This window comes from Eretmochelys imbricata, chromosome 8 (assembly GCF_965152235.1).
Source record: "Eretmochelys imbricata isolate rEreImb1 chromosome 8, rEreImb1.hap1, whole genome shotgun sequence".
Taxonomy (NCBI): Eukaryota; Metazoa; Chordata; order Testudines; family Cheloniidae; genus Eretmochelys; species Eretmochelys imbricata.
Genome location: NC_135579.1, coordinates 68,573,928 through 68,592,725, shown reverse-complemented (window position 1 = coordinate 68,592,725; position 18,798 = coordinate 68,573,928).

Here is an 18,798-nt window from a genome sequence, read left to right as displayed (position 1 = left end):
CCTAGGAGCCAGAATGAGATACTAGCAGTTTCCCGGGAGCTGCACGGAAATGGGTAGGCAACCTGCCTGCGCTGCCAACTTGATTTTTAATGGCCCAATCAGCAATACTGACCAGAGCTGCCAGGTCCCTTTGCAACTGGGCATTCCTATCGAAAGCCAGACACCTGGCAACCTTAAGTGAATCATATGCTACTCAGAATGCAGCACCATTCATCGGGGTCACAACAAGTTCAAGCTTGCAGCTTTTAAGAGATTTGGCCCATCATATTGCACTAGGTTGGTTTTTGGACACAAATACTATTAAGATAATAGCAATGCCAGATTACGGTGTTTGACTTTAAACAAAAAGACCAAAAATAACATGACTGGATTCTAAGGTAGTGACCCTGACCTTAAAGGCTAAATATTAATTCATTGTTTGCCAAATATTATACTTATGGCAAGTATGAAAGTACATAGCTGGAATATTCCCAAAGCTTATATATTATGCAGGCAGAACAGAACAATGATTATAAATCTCTCCAGATGCAGTAGCTAAAGACCCTACCCGCCCTCTCTTATTTTGAGGGGGAAGGAGGAGAGGAAAATTTAGTCAGAGAACTTTGTTGTGGCCTCACAAATTACTTCATCCATTGCCACTAATACAGGCTAACCGAGCTGAATTAATTTCTTTGCCACCATGGTCTCTTCTTCTAGTGCAGAGATCAAGGTCACGTTACATCAGCAGAACATCAAACAGCTGTTTATTACTCTTCATGAGACATCCCAGTTTTTATTCTTGAGCTGGTAGTCACTAGTGGCTTATTAACAATTATATATTGTAAGGTCTTTCATACATTACTGTTATTCACAGCTCCTACAAACTGCCTCTGCACACTGTAGTAATACATCTGGCTTAGAAAACTGATCTCTAAAGAATATTAAACAGCAATGTGGCAGCTAAAAAGCAATTAACTTTGTGACTATTTAGATACACCTAAGTAATTTTTAGCATTTATAGTGTTAGTAATGTTTCCTTTCAGTATCTTGATATACCAAATCGCAGTTAATCTATTCCCAATTTTTGTGTGTTACAAATGCAAATGTGTTTGTATTGATATAAATATTAGACAAAATGAAATTAATGTCTTATTAATTTCAAGTTTATACATGCACAGCTACTTGGAGCTGTCATTTTCTTTTCTATGATCTAATTACGAGGCCTTGAGTGATCTGAAGAGGGAAGGAAGCACCTGAGAAACTGGGATAAGAAGGCTCCAAGGTTAGTCAAGAGTTCACCAAGCAGCGTTAATAGGGCCCAACCATTCTAAAACTCCTACATTAACATTCACTAGAAAACATAACAATGATAAATTATATTTAGAATTATAAATGAAAAGAATTATAGGAGAATGTCACCATGCAATGTAACTAAACTTATATGAAGGCAAAACATTTTTATATAGGGTATTAACAGAGAAACAAAAAGAAAAAAGGAGTCAGACGTAATTCTCCCCACTCCTAGCCTCTTGTACATCTGCCCAGTGCCTGAACTGGGCTGGATGTTAAGTAAAGGATTTACCCATTTTAATGGCTACTGCTGCAAAATACAGCAGTCACAAAATTGGCAAAAGATATTTAGTTTTTCCTAAGAGTTCTCCCATCTATTAACATTAATGTTTAATTTCACAGAGACTTTAATACAATTTAATATGGCTCCTTTTCTTAACAGATTCGTCAGTATGCCTGAAGACAAATCCTATCACAATAATAAAGAGAGCCATTTAGCATGCCTAAGGGATATTTTTGTAAGGGGAAAAATGACTATGAAATGGAGAACAAAATTGATATAAGGCCAAATTTGGCCATCTTGCTCACATTGAGAAGTACCTCAGAAGTAGTGCCACTGAAGAAAAGGAGAGTATTTAACCAATAAGGTACTACTCGATTTAAGGATGGCAGGATCCTGCCCATAGTGAATAAGCCTATATTCATCACCGTAGCTCTGTTAGTAGCAATCCTTCTCTGTGACTTTCTTGATCAAGGCCCAAAACTTCTTTGAATTTGGATCAAAAAGGGATCAAAACATTAAGCAGTCAGCACTTTAGTATATTTTGGAGCCATTCTCACCTGACTGACGACACAAATGTTTTAATTATCCTGTGTAGTGTAGAGAGCTATGGGTATATCATTTGATTTTATTTTCACTTATTCCAAACTTTAGAAATTAGCTCTGAAACTTTCCAACTTTCATGCAAGTTGCTTCTATAACAGTAGAAATTTAAAAACCCTGTGGAAGGATGTGTTGGAAATTGCCTGTTCTAAGAAATTTATGATTTTATTATAGCTGCATATTGACTATTCCTGCAATAACCTGAAGGCAGAACCAAACACTTTATTTATTTAAACTGCAAATGAAATTGGGCAAGAAAAGTAATTAGCAAGCAACAAAAAATAATGGAAAAGCACCATAAAAGCAGTTCTGAATTTATGTGGGTTGTCAGATGGTTAGAAAAACAACAACTTACATTTAAAAAGATCAACTTGTTATATGCATACCAACTGCATACAGCGTATAGAGATTTACCACAAACTTGGCTTAAAAAAAGCCCAGCACCCTTGATTCATATTGCATCTAGTCTAGCCATTTCTCCTGCTTTTAAATGGCTGAAGTACTAGCTCACAGACAAGTAGTAAGTGCTTCTGGAAAGTCAAACTAGAGCATATACAAAAGCAAAAAACAAAAAAACCAAACATAACCTAAAATATTTTCACTAAAAAAGGAAGATGTTGCTGATGGGCCTTCCCAGAGATTTTTATATTCAAAACTGACATTTTGCCATCAGTTGACAGGTTTAAGGCCAGGTGAAGCTATGCAGGGGATCTGGCCCCTTTTCCTTAACTTCTCCATTCAAGCATGTGCCTAACATCACAGGATTTGATTGTCCCTCGCGGGCACAGCCCAGCATACGGAGCTGCAGCACCACAGCCGTAACGCTGAATGGCCCCTGGAGCTCCTGGCCATGCTATGGTAGCTTCAGTGCTACAATGCCTATTCAAGGAGTACACCTTTCTCTCCTTTGCACACTGGCCCTACTCTGTTGGTGCCAAACCATTTCTCCACCTCCTCTGTATCAACTTTGAGGCACTGTTCATCTCTAAGACAGCACGGATTGCAGCTCTGCTTGGCCCTCTAAACCATCTCTCTTCCCCACTTCCTTCATTTCCACTGACAACTCCATCAAGCTCCCAGTCACTCAAGTTGTTAAGCTTAGGTAAGTTTTGACTGTCTGTTGAATTTCTCCCATAATGTTTAGGGTCAGATCCTCAGCTGGTATAAAGTGACATAGCCATGTTACTTGGTCATACATAAGCTCCTCCATTCCATTTATCAACTTGTTTACTTCATACAGTTCTATCTCCAACTAAATGGTCTTTTTTCCAAGTAGAGTGACTAGGAAGTAGGCATTGTACTCTAAAGGTGGTCAAACCCAGGGGTTCTCACAACAAATATTTTGGTGGCTTCAGAGTGCTGCTACCAACTCTTGCTGGTGGCTATTCTGACAAATTTTCCAAAAATAATTAACTAACTCTAGGAAAAAAATATGCACATATACATGTCCAAATCATTGTAATTTATTCACATAGGTCATTTTTTGTAGACTCAATAATAGAAGTAATGTACAGTTGTATTTTGTTGGCCTTGGCCCCCGCTGCCTCCCCATCACCCCCTGTGGGCCTGCTCCTTCCTTCCCATTGCTCCGAGCTCCCTTCCATGGCCTCGCGCCCCAGGCTCACCCCGCTCCTTGCCTCTTTACCATGGCGCCTGGTAAGTCTCGCCCTTCTGAAGCCCCACCACCCTGGGCTGAAGCTCAGAGCCAGAGCCCCGTGGCTGGATTTGGGGTGGGGAGCTGAAGCATGGACCTGCCGCCAGAGCCCCAAGGCTGAAAGGGGGAAAGTGGGTTAAGCCTGCCCCTGGAACCATGCAGCTGATTTGGGGGGGGGGGGGAAGGTGAAGCCTGCTGCTGGAGTCCCTCAGCTGAAGCTAGACAGGGAGGGCTGAACCCCTCTCCCTGAGCCTCCGGGCACTGTATTGAGGGGGCACTGCTTTTCCCCCCCTCCTCCATCTCTGCCCAGGAGGCTGTCACAGGCATAATGCGGGAACTTGGAGTGCTGCGGGTGCTGCTACACCCCTAGCTTGAAGTGGATTCCATTATATACAGGGTTTACAATTTGATTTTTATGGCTTTCAACACACCCACTATAAAAATTGTTCCAGTACCCCGGCCACAGGAAAAAACCCTGGTAGCCGCATGCAGCCGTGTTGGCCGCATTTAAGTACTGTGGGTCTAACCAATGCTTCACTAAGTAGTAACCCAATACTCTTTGATTAATATAACAGATCCTATTTGATACAAACCAGCATTCCATTAACCTATTTACTGCAGCTGCCAGAGTTTAATGTTGGATCTATAGAACATACCTTGCTCCTTTTCCTCTAATATCTTAACTGATTCAATACAATTTAAACTGTACTTATCTTGGATATTATTTCCACCCAATTATAAGACATTCTACTTACATTTAAATTTTATATTCCATCTCCAAGCCTATTCACCTAAACCCATCCTATCACTCCAAACAGGTCTTCACTGCTCAGAAAGGTAGAGTTATTTACAGTAAAGAACACATGCATATTAGCTTTCTCGCTGTAAAATCCTAGCGGAGACAAGGTGCAGATAATTTTTACAGCAATGTAGCAAGGCAAAGTCAACTGCAGGTAGGGGAGGGATAGTATTAATCTTGCCTAGCTACACTGAGGTAAAAATTACTTGCACCTTGACTGCACTACGATTTTACAGGAAGATAGTTAACTCACATTATCTCTCTCACTTTTTTTGGCCGTGAAGACGTAGCCTGAGTTTTAACTACTATCCGCAGTAGTAACTCCTGGAAATGCATTGATCTCACCAGCAGCAGGTATGCCAAAATATTAACTTATTGTAGCAAGGCACTTCTTGGCAACTTCCATCTAAAACAGGGTTGGGCAAACTACAGCCCGTGGGCTGGATACGGCCTGCCAGCCATTTGAAGCTGGCCCTCGAGCTCCCGCTGGGGAGCGGGGTCTGGAGCTTGCTCCGCTCCAGCACTCTAGCCATGGCGAGGGTTGGGAGCCACTCCACACTTCTCCTGGAAGCAGCAGCATGGCCCCACTCCGGCACTCCAGACAGGGACCAGGGTCGGGGGCTGCTCCATGCGGCTCCCGGAAGCAGTGGCCTGGCCTTCCTCTGGCTCCTACACATAGGGGCAGCCAGGGAGCTCCACTTTGCACGCTACCCCTGCCCCAAGCACTGCCCCCATAGCTCCCATTGGCCGGGAAACTGCAGCCAATGGAGCTGCAGGGGTGGTGTCTGCAGATGGAGCAGCGTGCAGAGCCACCTGGCCACGCCTCTGTGTAGGAGCCGAAGAAGGGATATGCTGCTGCTTCCGGGACCTGCTTGAGATAAGCACTGCCTGGAGCCTGCACCCCTAAGCCTCTCCCCCGACCCAGCCCTGATTGCCCTCCGAACCCCTGGGTCCCAGCCCAGCGCACCCTCCTACACCCCAAACCCCTCATCCCCAGCCCCACCCCAGATCCTGCACCCCTAGCTGGAGCCTTCACCCCCTCCCACCCCAACCCCAATTTTGTGAGCATTCATGGCCCGCCATACAATTTGTATTCCCTGATGTGACCCTCAGGCCAAAAAGTTTGCCCACCCCTATCTAAAATACACACTTCTAGGTCCAACTTTGCTTCCTTCCTACCGCCTTAATTGTTCATCTTTTCTTTATTTTTCATTGACTCATTGCTTTGTTGGCTTTAATTCTCTCACTTCTGTTAGTAATTCACCTGCATTTGCCCAATCAACATCTAAATCCCACAGAGATCCAACTCTTATTTATTAGAACTCTGTTTCCGTTTCACCTTAACTGGCCTTTTACAGTTAGTTACATGTGTTTTACCAATTCCCAGTCTCCACTTTCTCTTCTCCCCACTGTCCAATCTCACCTAAGTATTTGTGTGCTGTTTAATATAGCCATGAATTTTAAAATATTCAAGGAAAAAGAGGGAATGAGGGTTTCAAAAAACAGCTGTGGTGTGTCTTTGGCGGTTCCCCTTTGTGTGGTCACTTTGCTCTCACTGTGGAAAGGACATAAATGATGGCTATTAAGATTTTAATAAATCAGCCCCTACAACCTTTTCAACTGTGAGCACGTGATGAGTGTTTCTGTGAATAAAAAAGGATTTCTGATAATTTTGTTGGGGGGTGGGAGGGGGGGAACAACCTTCATGCTCACTCACATTCCACTATATTTTACTAGGTGGGTGTATTCTTTTTGAATATGCCTTAATGACAGAATATCCAAACCATACATCATCCATGCATTATAATTATATAATAATAATCCACATACATATACACACACTAAATTCAGACTTACCATCATTTTCAATGAAACTGTAGTAAGTTGCACAGTTTTTGATTATTATGACTACAGTACATCAGTTAAAAGCAGTCCCAAATGTTCAATATTTTCTTCACAACCATGAGGGTTAGAAACATTTTATTTTGAAAGAAATCTGTGCTTCCTATGTCATCATATGCTCCGGCAGCTGAAGCCATAGGCATGTGACTGTAGCACATAAGCCTATGCCTATAATAGCCCTGCATCTAAAGCATAGAAGCTGAAGAGAGAAAAGAAAACATTGAGGAACCAAAATATTTTACCTCCAAAGTTTGTCCATTAAAACATTCATAGGTAAAACATGCCAAAGGGAACATGTTTCATGCACAGGAAACACAGCATTCTTTGTGTAGGGATTTTTTTTTTCTTTTGGATGTGCTGTTCTTTTAATTGTTTAAAGCTTCATGCTTTTTCCTCCCTAGGAGAACATGCAAGACAGAGCATCCAAACTGTGTCTAGTGGCAACAATGTATATTAAATGGCAGAATCATTCCACAAATAGACTCAGTAATGTTCTGATTCCAAGCCCACACAGACTGGTGATTTGCTATGTACATTCTGGGAAATGGTGACATTTATTTGGAGCCAATGATTCACTGAATGCTGCAAATGAATTTAAATGAGTTTTTTGGTACATTTTATGTTTTAAACAAAAACACATTCACCTGCTAGAGAGCCTCTCTGTGCAGCGTGGAGAGTCTCTGGGTAAAAAACTCAAATGACCTCAGAAATAGAATCTGTTGTGCTCCTTGGCCTGACAAAAAATAGAGTAATTATATACAATCATTTAATTAAAAGTAATACTTTATATACTACTAATGTGCTTACAAATAAGTATGGGCAAAGAGGCCCAGATTCAGCAAAATGTTTAAGCAATTTTTAGCATACACTTAAGTCCCATGGAATCAGTGGGACTTATGTGCATGGTTGTCTTCAACTGCATAGGAGCCAGAGAGAATCTCATATACATGTTGTATCATGTCCATATAATGCACTGAGATTATTGGATGAAAACACAAATTACTTTAAAATACCTTAGAACACCTCTGGTAGATAACTATTAGAGTGCTGGTTTTAGAGATAGGAAAACTGAAGTGCAGACAGGTAGAGACAAGTCATATACAGATTTTGGTGGCAAGACTAAGCATAGACACCAGGAATCCAATTCCGTTTTTTTGGAATTTTTCTCATAACAAAGCTGCAGATTTAAAGAGTTCTCTGAAAAGCAGCGGTGAGCTGGTATTGCCATAGAGTGATGCATCTCCACAGGTGAAGACATACCTTCTCAGTGCTTTCCCTATTGTCAATTCTTCCGAACAGATGAAAGCCATTTGTTTAATGTATGGACTGGTTCAATAGTTCAATTCACTCCCCTAGCAATATGTCCATCAAGTGAAATCCTGGCCTCACTGAAGTCAACAGTAAATCAACAGTAAAACTCCCATTGAGGTGGTTGCGGTGCAGGAGGGGGCTCTGGGCTGGGGCAGTGGGTTGGGGTGTGTGAGGGCTCTGTCTGGCAGTGTGGGCTCTGGGGTGGGGCCAGGGATGAGAGGTTTGGGGTGCGGGAGATGACTCCGGGCTGGGGCAGGGGGTTGGGGTGTGGGAAGAGGGGGCAGGGTCCTGGCGGCACTTAACCACGGCTCTGAGGAAGCGGCCACCAGGTCCCTGTGGCTCCTAGGCTCATGGGCGACCAGGGAGGTTCTGTGCACTGCTTTCTCGCCCTCAGGCCCTGCTCCCTGCAGCTCCCATTCATCATGGTTCCTGGCCAATGGGAGCTGCAAAGTGGCACTGGGGCATGGACAGTGTGCAGAGCCTCTGAGTCCCGGTCCACAGGGACCTGGCTGCTGTTTCCAGGAGCAGCATGGAGCTAGGGCAGGCAGGGAGCCTGCCTTAGCCCCAGGCTCCCACTGCACTGTCGACCAGACATTTAACAGTCCCGTCAGCGGTGCCAACCGGAGCTGCAAGGGTCCCATTTCGACCGAACGTTCTGGTCGAACACTGGACACCTGGCAACCCTAAGTTATACTGATCTAACCCTCCATGTAGACCGTGTTATGTTGGCAGAAGACAAGTACGTGTATGTGAAGACAAGCCCCCAGTCTCACCCCCAATCTACTCCCCCTATCACCCCACAGGTTTGGCTCTTGTCCCTTCTGCATTTGAATCAGGCATTTTCTTCCCTCATGCTGCCTGAGGTTTATTTATTATTAATATTGTTGAAAGAACAGAAGATACAGCCTTCCTGCTCTTAGTTCAGGTTCCAGACTGCATCAGTCTAAAGCTGTAATTGCACGAAAAGTTCTGCTCAGCCCTAGGCTAGAGCATGCTCACTGTTGGTGGAATCAGCTGCTAAAATCTAAGAACTCTACTGAGTATGTGCAAACTGTGACTATTCCATCGGCTTATAACTTTGCCAAATGAGGGTGGATTTTCACAGGGACAGCAAAAGGCAAAAGCTAATATAACCACCATCCCTCTGCCAAATTTCAAGTTTGTGCTCCAACATATGGGGTCACTATAGCTATTCAAAGAAAAGGTTGCCAGAACTTTTTGAACTTTAAGTTTAGCTTCTTTGTAAATTGTAATTAATTGAACTAAGGCCACTTTAATTCTGAATGAGGGTGTCCACACAGGGATTTGATGCAGTATAACTAATCCACTTTAAATTCACATCTTTAGTTAATTTGGATTAATTTCCCTAGATGTGCCAATGTAGACAAGCCTAAAAGTGATTTTTTTCACCTAAGCTATGGTAGCCTTACTTTGTATTATATTTGTGAAAATGAATACATACTTAATTCAATAATGGGACAGTGAAAAATGTCTCATGTTTATTAATACATATTTCTCCTTCCACTTCTTTTTCTATACTTCCCCCAAATACAGGCCCTGAATTTATAGTTACTCTGATAAGAGACTCCAGGACTCACCCCTAAACTAAAGGCTGAATGTACAAAGTCAAAAACGGAACCTACAAATAACTTCTGATGCAGCTCCATAAGTAGCAGCAATGGTGGAATGCCATCATAGACAGGGTTTATCTGATTTCAAGCCTGTGTACCACTGTGCCATTTAACCCTGCAGCTTCCACCATTGTTCCCACCACTAGAGATACACCAGTAATGAATGACAGTAGACAAGACCATAATGTCCTTCAGTTTTGATGAAGTTCCACTCCCATTCTGCGTGATAACACTCACTTAATGTCTTCAATTTATATGTGCTTTTCATTCCAAAGAATTTTTTTTAAAAAAAAACCACTTTAAAACCTGTACCCAGTACCATTACAATGCAGCCACGTAGTAGCAGCTGGGTGGATGGCTAACATATAGCTCATTGCCTAACACTAATGGCATAGAAAATATTTGGCCATTGCAACTGGTACAAGAAAATTGTCATGGGATTTTAGTGACCTCACTAAGCAGACAGAACCTCATTTTTTAAATGACTCAACTGACAAATCTCTCCATGGTAAACTGCCTGGAACCAATGTATCGGAAGGCTAAAGGGAGGAATCAAAGTCTCTCAACCAGAGTTCTTCTTTGGCACATAAACTACATAGCGTGGGTCAAAGTTAGCCTTGGCATATCCAGATACAATTCCTATTGTGTATAAGCTACACCTGCTTAAGGCCTGATTCTGGTTCCACATCTCCAGATTTCTTTTGCTTTCCAGCCTTTTGGCTTTGGCCTTAAACAAGTCATATTTATTCCATAACTTCCTTGGCATACTGAATCCAGGTGATAAAAACCAGTTAGAGGTCCCTATATGACAATAATGGACGCAACGGAGCTGTCTCAAAGAATTACATTTATGAATAAATGCCAACTACAGGCCTGAAACATGATGAATTTACTTCATTATTGTAAATGTAATTATACATTTATTGCTAATATGACTAAGTTTCCATCTCAGCTGATCTCTTGTACACCTATTAAACATATTGTACATGCTTTATTTCATTATCAAATGATATAAAATGCTTAATTATGACACTTCATTTTACCTCAAAAATGTATACACATCAGCTCATTATTTATAAATTATTTTTAGTGTGTAGTCGGTAAATTATTTTGCTAACCTTGGAAAGTGCACTGTCTAAATGTCATGCTAGACAATTAGGCAAATACATACAAGTTCTAAATGGCTTAATTACAACAGTATATATTTGGGTAGCATTTAGAGAACAGAACTGGAACTGTTGGCATCGTTTGTTCCTGATGTACAGTGGAATATTAGAAATATGTCAATAATTAGAACTAATTTTCTCTGTAATATTTCTGTAATTGCAACTATAATTTCAGTTGATCAATAAGCCCATGTTGAGTAAGCTGTTTGGACTTCCCATTTTTTCTTGGGAATACAGTACTTATTAAAATAATCTGTACGGCAGAGTTGTTTCTCCACACTTATATCATACTTAGAGTATAAATACCAGGAGAAATGTTTCCTTCCATCCTTTATATATGCATGTGCAATTCCCAATGAAATCAAGGGGAGACAAGTGTAGAACTTGGATCCTGCATCTTTAACATTCAGAGGTCCCTTTATGCTGTGAATTAAATAGCATAGATTTACTCTTATTAATGACCTTTTTTGCGTGGTTTTGGTGGAGAATAAGATCATTTTTGTTGGTAATTACTGGTATTCAGTTTCATCCCATTGCAGAAAGCTTTTACAAGGCTCAGCTCCATGGCCTTAGGAGGGATTGTGTCAAAGTTTCTCTGCCGCATGCCCCCAGCCATACATTATTCATATATGCATTATGGAAAAATTTACTTAAAAGTAACCCTTAGAAATTTCATTGTTTCTTTTTTGAGTGAGACTTGTCCCAAAGAAAAATGTAATGATCAATTTATTAAAAAGCAAAGAGGATAGAACCAACAACTCATCCTATCCAACTGCAAAATTCCATTATTAAAAAAAGAGAGCAAGAGGCAATTTTGAGATAAGTTTAAAGTTTAAACAGCAGCAGCAAGGGATGCCTTTGAGAGTCTCATGCAGGAAGCAGACTAGACAGTAAAGACCTGCAGGAGGTCACTGCGTGATAAGTATTTTAAGCAGCGATGTTTGCTAATTTGAAACATTTTATTTCACTTCCATGTAAAAATGTTTACTAGAAACGTATCCCTTCATGTCACAAAGGGGGCACAGATTTCTAGTCACGTCACTCATATTCAAATCTAGAAATCCAGAGACCTACTTTGCCACCTTGTGACTGAAAAGTAGAACCTGAAGCAGTGAGGCAGTAGCTGCTTTACAGCTCAACCAACAGAAGCGATGACTGAGAGATAACACCACAGCATACCTTTCACTCTTCTTCTCTGTCCCATTCAGTCACACGTTGTAATAGCTCCATAGGCCAAATCCACCAACTGCTTAATCTTAGGACTTGTCTACATAGTGGCATAACACGCTGTACAGGGGTACGGTTTCTGAAGTGCAGTAACTTTAGTTACTTAGTGCTGCACATTAATTGGTTCGTGTAGACCTTGCTGGTGCACACTAAAGGTTTCCTAGAGCACTTTTATGTGAGTAGTAGTGTAATGTAGCACAGTAAGTAATATTTGACATGACTCACGCAGGCTAAGAGAGACATAGGTATTAAAACTGCTTCCCTACACACTAGGAAGTGGATATTGCAACATTTTGTTGTTTGACTCACTCCAAAGTCTCTTCAGAGGAAAGAAACTTGCACTATGATTATTTCTCAGTTCTCCTTTCATTAAACTTTTGCACCAGAATAGAAGCGGACTTGGTGGTGCTATGCACTGTAGACCTGTTTTCCTCACTCACCATGTTTCAATGAATGACATGGCTTTAGCAGTGAAACAGTTGCTTGTGGATCTTTCTTCACAATAAACACAAAAGCCAAAAAAAAAAAAAAAGGACCATGATTTGGCATGACTAGTAGAAGTTCAGAAGATGCATACATTAGATCAGACCCTTACAGGAAAATGCAGGTTTGCTAGATTTCAGAGATGGAGTGTTTTGGAAAAGGTGTTTGGGAAATACCTACTTACACTTAAAAATACCTGTGGGATCTATTGATACTTTGCATAACTATTTACATTTGTCCAAACTGATTACAAGAAGGGAAGAGCAACACATTTTTCTATTGCTACTTTAACAATTCACAAACAAACAAAGGCTTATTTAGGCTGCCAGTACTTAGTACAAGTCTCTCTCTCTCCCTTCCCTCCACCCTAAGCAAACAACTTGTAATACACCCACATGGTTAGCACTTTAAAAGAGGATTGTGATAGAGGTTTTGCTAGTAGCGGTGGTGCTATATCTTCCTTTATCTACTCTCAATGATCTAAATTCTGATTTAGATCTGATGGTTACATCACTGTCAATCTTGAGTAATTGCACGGTGGTAAACTGGGTTATTTTAGTTTACATCCTTGCAACTGAGAGCAAAAATCTGCTCAATCTACTTTGCTAGAAGAACTGAAAAAGGCAGCTTTTGGAACGGTACAATTTACAACCACTACTTTCTTTTCTTGACTCATTTTACTTAGCTGTTGTGAGCTCTGCCTAAGTCCATGACAAAACAGAATGGAATGTACAAAGAAGAAAAAAAAATCGGCTCTTCCCCTCTACTTGCCTTACCTGAGTATCAGAAGCAACTTTTCTTAGGAAACATTGAGACCCAGCCTATCGGATGGAAGTATGTGATGCACTGAGGAGCAAGAATGAATTCTATATACAAGATGATTTAATGTCTATTAAAAGACAAAGGTACTTTAACTATTGCTCAGAGTGTGTGATGTGTCAGGGAGTAATGCCATCCCTGTAGCAGTGGGTAATCAGGTTACATAGCTACCTCATTTTCAGGCTCTATAGGACTTTCACCTTGCATATATTTCTAATAATTATGTGACACGGGGTTCTGGGAAAAAGCTGAACTTTATTGCCTGACTTCAGTCACCCAACCTTGGTCAGAGTTACAAAAATGAATATCCTGGCTGTCATGATTGGCTCAGTACCTACTGACTCCATTGAGTACAATGTCTCAACAAGGGTCTCGTCAGCTAGAAAGGTGGTGGGGAGGTATATAACTTGATGCTAGTTAGTTATATTTAACTTTTGGATAAAAGTTAAGAAATAACCTTTCATGAAGAATATCCTTAATTGTGGCACTATTTAGACAGTATAAGAGATTTTTCTTCTCAACAAACATAGTATAGGTTTAATAAAAACACCAATTGGTGGCTACATGAACCAATAAAAGCTTAAGGAATGCACATAAAACTATGTGCAAGTATCAAGTTGAATTCTCAAAGAAAAAAGAAAAAAAGTCATTAAGGTGGAATTAAAATCATAGGGAAAGAATAGCCTGAATAAGAGATTTAATCATGAGGTTGATTGAGATGTCCATGAAATTTGATAATGAGTGGCAATAAGATTTATAAGTAAAATTAGGTATAATAAAAAGGTGTTAATTTTTAATGAGATGAGTTCTCATTAGAGACTAAAAAGAACACCAGAGTTTGAAAGTTTCACTTTTCTTTTATGAAGTACCGGTACTCTGAATTTGGTCTGAAATATGTCACTTTGTTGAAATTACAGCAAATATTTTATAAAATGTGGAGGGTTGTTCTGTATGTGAGTTGGTATAAAAGTTATAAAAGTGTGATAACCATTAGTTACAGTACACATTAGTTAATCCCAATTTTATTTTGCACAAAGGGAGGGTTTTTCCCCTTAAAGATTTACAGTGATATGTTTATATACAGGTTTTTTTATCTGCAGAATATTCTGCATGTTGCTAATGTGTTGACTTTTAAATGAGTTAACAACTAGCACCATAGCTCACACAGGGGAGAACTGGGGGTGAGTTTACATCACAGTTTGAGTCCTACACAGCTAATCAAGATAAAAATCAAACTTCAGGGAGCATGGTGCTCCTGGATGATACAAGAGCTGTTCTTAAGAAAAGATGGACTCCAGGGAACCTGTAAATACTATAGAAAAAGAGAGAGAAAAAGAAAACTAAGTAAACTAAACAGCTATGCGACCAGGAACCTAAATCCAAACATTTCAAGCTCTGAAAGTTGGGCAGGATAAAAATATTGGTTTTAGACACACAGTTGACACTGTGAAAAGGAGCCAGGACACAAAATGTGACTGCCCTTAGTATGGTGGATTAAGGGGTGGGAAGATACAATGAGTGTCCTCAGCTTCTGTCTTCTGTGAGGAGGCCAGGGCACAATATCCATCTCTGCACTAATTTTCTCCCTCCCAGCAATGCTGGCCAGGGAAGCAGGGGGCAGCAGTCTACATAAAAAACAATACATCAGGCATTTATGCCAGAGATCCATGAGAAATTGTTCTTTTTTAGCCATGTTCTCTGCCAGAATTCCCCCCAGGATAGTGGAGAGCCACACCACCCCCAACTGCTTAAAAATAACCACAATGGGAATTAAAAAATGTTAGGCTACCATTTTGTGAGCAGGGAGAAGAGGGATTTAAAGTGAATTAAATACACACACATGTCCATCAACAAATAAGGCATGCTAGTTCATGTAGAATTTATAGTTAATGCACAGGCAAAACTTTCATGTGCTAGTAGGGACTAGAAGTTTGCCTTTAAGGAAGTAGCAGCATGTAAGGGGAGAATTTCAACAGACCTCTCTGCATAAGATACTGGCAGCAGAACGTCAACCAGATTGCACTCTTCCACACAGTTCTGAGATCTTAAGGTTTTTACAGAACCACATTTCCGAAACAGAGGGTCACTATTCAGACAATTAAAAAAAACTTCCAATAATGTGACTAGATTTAAACACAGTGTTGATTTGTGTTGTCATATTCTGATATATCACACACATACTATCTTAGTTATTTTCTTATCTGCAGATACTGTACTGACTCTTTCCTGACCTGGTAGTAGCATCAACTAAAGTGCCTTTATGTTGTTGCTAAAATAGATTTCCAAAAGACACAGTACCTGAAGTTATTATTGCATACTAGATTATCCCAGAAATTCAGCAAATATATCACAAGTTGTATAATTAATTTATGCTTAAGGGTATAGTCATGCTCTTTTCTAAGACCATCTTTCACCAAAGTCTATGAAGACTTTGAGCCAGATTTTTTTATGTTAGTGGGTATGTAAATTTGCATGGACCTATGATTATACACAAATATCTGACCATGCATGGTGAAATCAGGATTTCTCTATGTATATTCCCAGTTGGGTGCGTTTTCAGCACAAATTAGACACAAAAGTATGTGGACACAACTATGCATTTTGAACTTTGAAAACCCACCCATATGTTTGTGTAATATGCCTGCTTTAGGAAAATATAACACAGCCTGTGTGCGTCACATCCTCCTGTAATAGTTCTCTCACCCAGAAGAGAGCAACCCATTACTGTGCCTAAGTTATACTACTCCTCCTCTAGTAGAAGCCACAAATGCTTGAATTACTTAAACATCTCTGGTTCTATTGCCAATGATGGCCAGCTGTGGGGTCCTGACAGAAAAGGAGTAATTACAGTCATTTCTTTCTCTTGAGCTGCAGAATTTTACTTTAATTTTGGTTCTTTTCCTCAAAAGAAGGGAAAAGAAGGGGAAAGAAGATCAAAAAGCCAATCCTACTTTTTATCCAGTTCTCCTCCTTCAAGCCCACTGTTACTCCCTTATTTTGAGCCAAAATGACTACATTCAGGATAAACCCAAGAGGCAAATGACCTAGGGCTCATGACACACAGCTTGCAGCTGCCTAGTGACTTGCCTGAAATGCTGGTGACTCATTAGCTGCTATATACAGCATAGGACTGCAATTAGTAGTAGTATTCCAATTTCTCTGTATGCCATTTCATTATCACATTTGACCAAGAAGTTGATCTCCCTAAGAGCCATCAGGCACAATTTTAATCACGTGATTAATGGGCCCAAAAGACTCATGCATTCCTCCAGAGGGGTGGCAGGTCACTTTCTGCAGCACTGCCAATATGGTATTAATTAAAATTTACATACATTTTTTTAAAAAAAGGCAAAAAACAGGCATCAAAGACCAAAATTAACTGTTAGAACCAAATCCAAAGACAAATCCAAGAATCCCATGCACTGCTACAGATTAGGGACCGAGTGGCTAGGAAGCAGTTCTGCAGAAAAGGATCTAGGGGTTACAGTGAACGAGAAGCTGGATATGAGTCAGTGTGCCCTTGTTGCCAAAAAGGCTAACAGTATTTTGGGCTGTATAGGTAGGAGCATTGCCAGCAGGGGTGGTGGGCAGGGGAGTGGATGGGGTCAGGGCGGTCAGAGGGGTTGAATGGGGGCAGGAGTCCCCGGGGGGGCAGTCAGGAAGGTTTGGTTGGATGGGGTAGGGATCCCAGGGGTCGGGGCGGAGGGGGAGTCAGGAATGAGAGGAGGAGTTGGATGGGCGGTGGAAGGGATAGGGGGCGGGGACCAGGCCATGCCACACCTGGCTGTTTGGGAAGGCACAGGCTCCCCTAACCAGCCTTTCATACAATTTCCAAAACACGATGTGGCCCTCAGGCCAAAAAGTTTGCCCACCCTGATCTAGACTGTTCTCAGTGGTACCAGATGACAGAACAAGGAGTAATGGTCTCAAGTTGCAATGGGGGAGGTTTAAGTTGGACTATTTCACTCTGAGGGTGGTGAAGCACTGGAATGGGTTACCTAGGGAGGTGGTGGAAACCTTAGAGGTTTTTAAGGTCAGGCTAGACAAAGCCCTGGCTGGGATGATTTAGTTGGGGATTGGTCCTGCTTTGAGCAGGGGGTTGGACTAGATTACCTCCTGAGGTCCCTTCCAACTCTGATATTCTATGATAGTTTGAATAAAATCTCACTTACTGACCTAACGGGCTCAATGATAAATAGCACATAAAAAAGGCTATTTCCTCTTGTTCATTGTGGGAAATAAATTTCCCACACATAATTTATGAATGTAACTGTTTTTAAACGTAAGTAATGAAGTCTTTTATTCTACCCTGGATATGGATGCATTGGGCTTCTGAAGAGAAGGGAAATACAACCAACCAATAAAGGTGACTTTTATTACATGTCCTTCTCAAAGTTTCATTGCACAAGAGGACTAGACCACAGAAAAATCTAAGTAATGGAAAGCATGGCTGTTCTGTTTTCCCTTGTTTTTCTACAGTAAATAGTATTGGCCTCTATATATTAATCTTATTGATTTTTTAATGATATGCACAGAAAAGTAATGCCCAAATGTTCACGCTGTCACTATGACTAATCATTTTTCCCCTGCTCTAGATTTTACACCTTGAGGAAACAGTTGTGTCAATGATGCTTTCCATTAAAGTGTCCTGCACATGTCAAGAGGAACACATTAATGGCCAGATAAACCTTATAAATGGCAAGCATGCTGTTTAAATACTAAATACAAAGAACAGTCAATAGAAAAGGCAGTACCAGGGTACGAATTTGCCCATTTTAAATAATTTCCTGCAGTCATATAAAAAGCAGTTGCTGACTTTTTAAAATCCTATTTCCCCCTAACTTTTCCAATGACAATTTATGGTCTTTTGGCTTCCCTCCCATGGGTCATCTTAATGCTCATATAAATATAACTCTGAAACTGATACTACTGAGGAGTGCTGCTAACTCTCACTACAAGTAGATAGCTATGGCTTTTTAGAATGTAAACTGCTTGAGTAACAAGTTGAGATGGAATTTGAAGAACAGAGTATGTTCTGACATGTAAAGAGGGCAGAAAGCTGCCAGAAAAAACAGCCTCGGAAGCTCAAATAATAGTTTTACATGCATTATTGCTTACAAAGAAAAATTTATAATTTAAGAATAAATGGCATGTGAAAAAATGTTAAGCAGTTTTAAGAACACCAGTTAGCTGTGCACAAGTCACATGCAGAAACAGTGGGATAATCCTGTTCTTAAATGTAAGTATCCTTTTGAAGATACAATTAAAAACGTTTAAAGAAAAGGAAAACCCAAATAGTCTACCTATTGCCAAAAAACATGATACACCTTAATCTAAGTCCTAAAGCAAGGAGGAAAAACACCCAGCTTTGTGGATAATTATTGTTTCTACCTCCTGTTGACATCTGATGTTTTTTATGTGTCATATGACGTGCTCTATTCTGAGAAATGTTGAAGCATGCATGGATTTGGATCACAACTAAAAAGAAAGAAACAGCATTTTTAAAAGTAGTACAAGATACGTCGCAGGCTGGTAGCAGTATACAAATTTGCTGCGACATAGCATGGTATATCTTTTCCCCTGGAATTCACAAAGAATCTTGCCATGATTATTAAGGGTTATGCCATATAGGTAGAACCCTCAATAAGTAATGG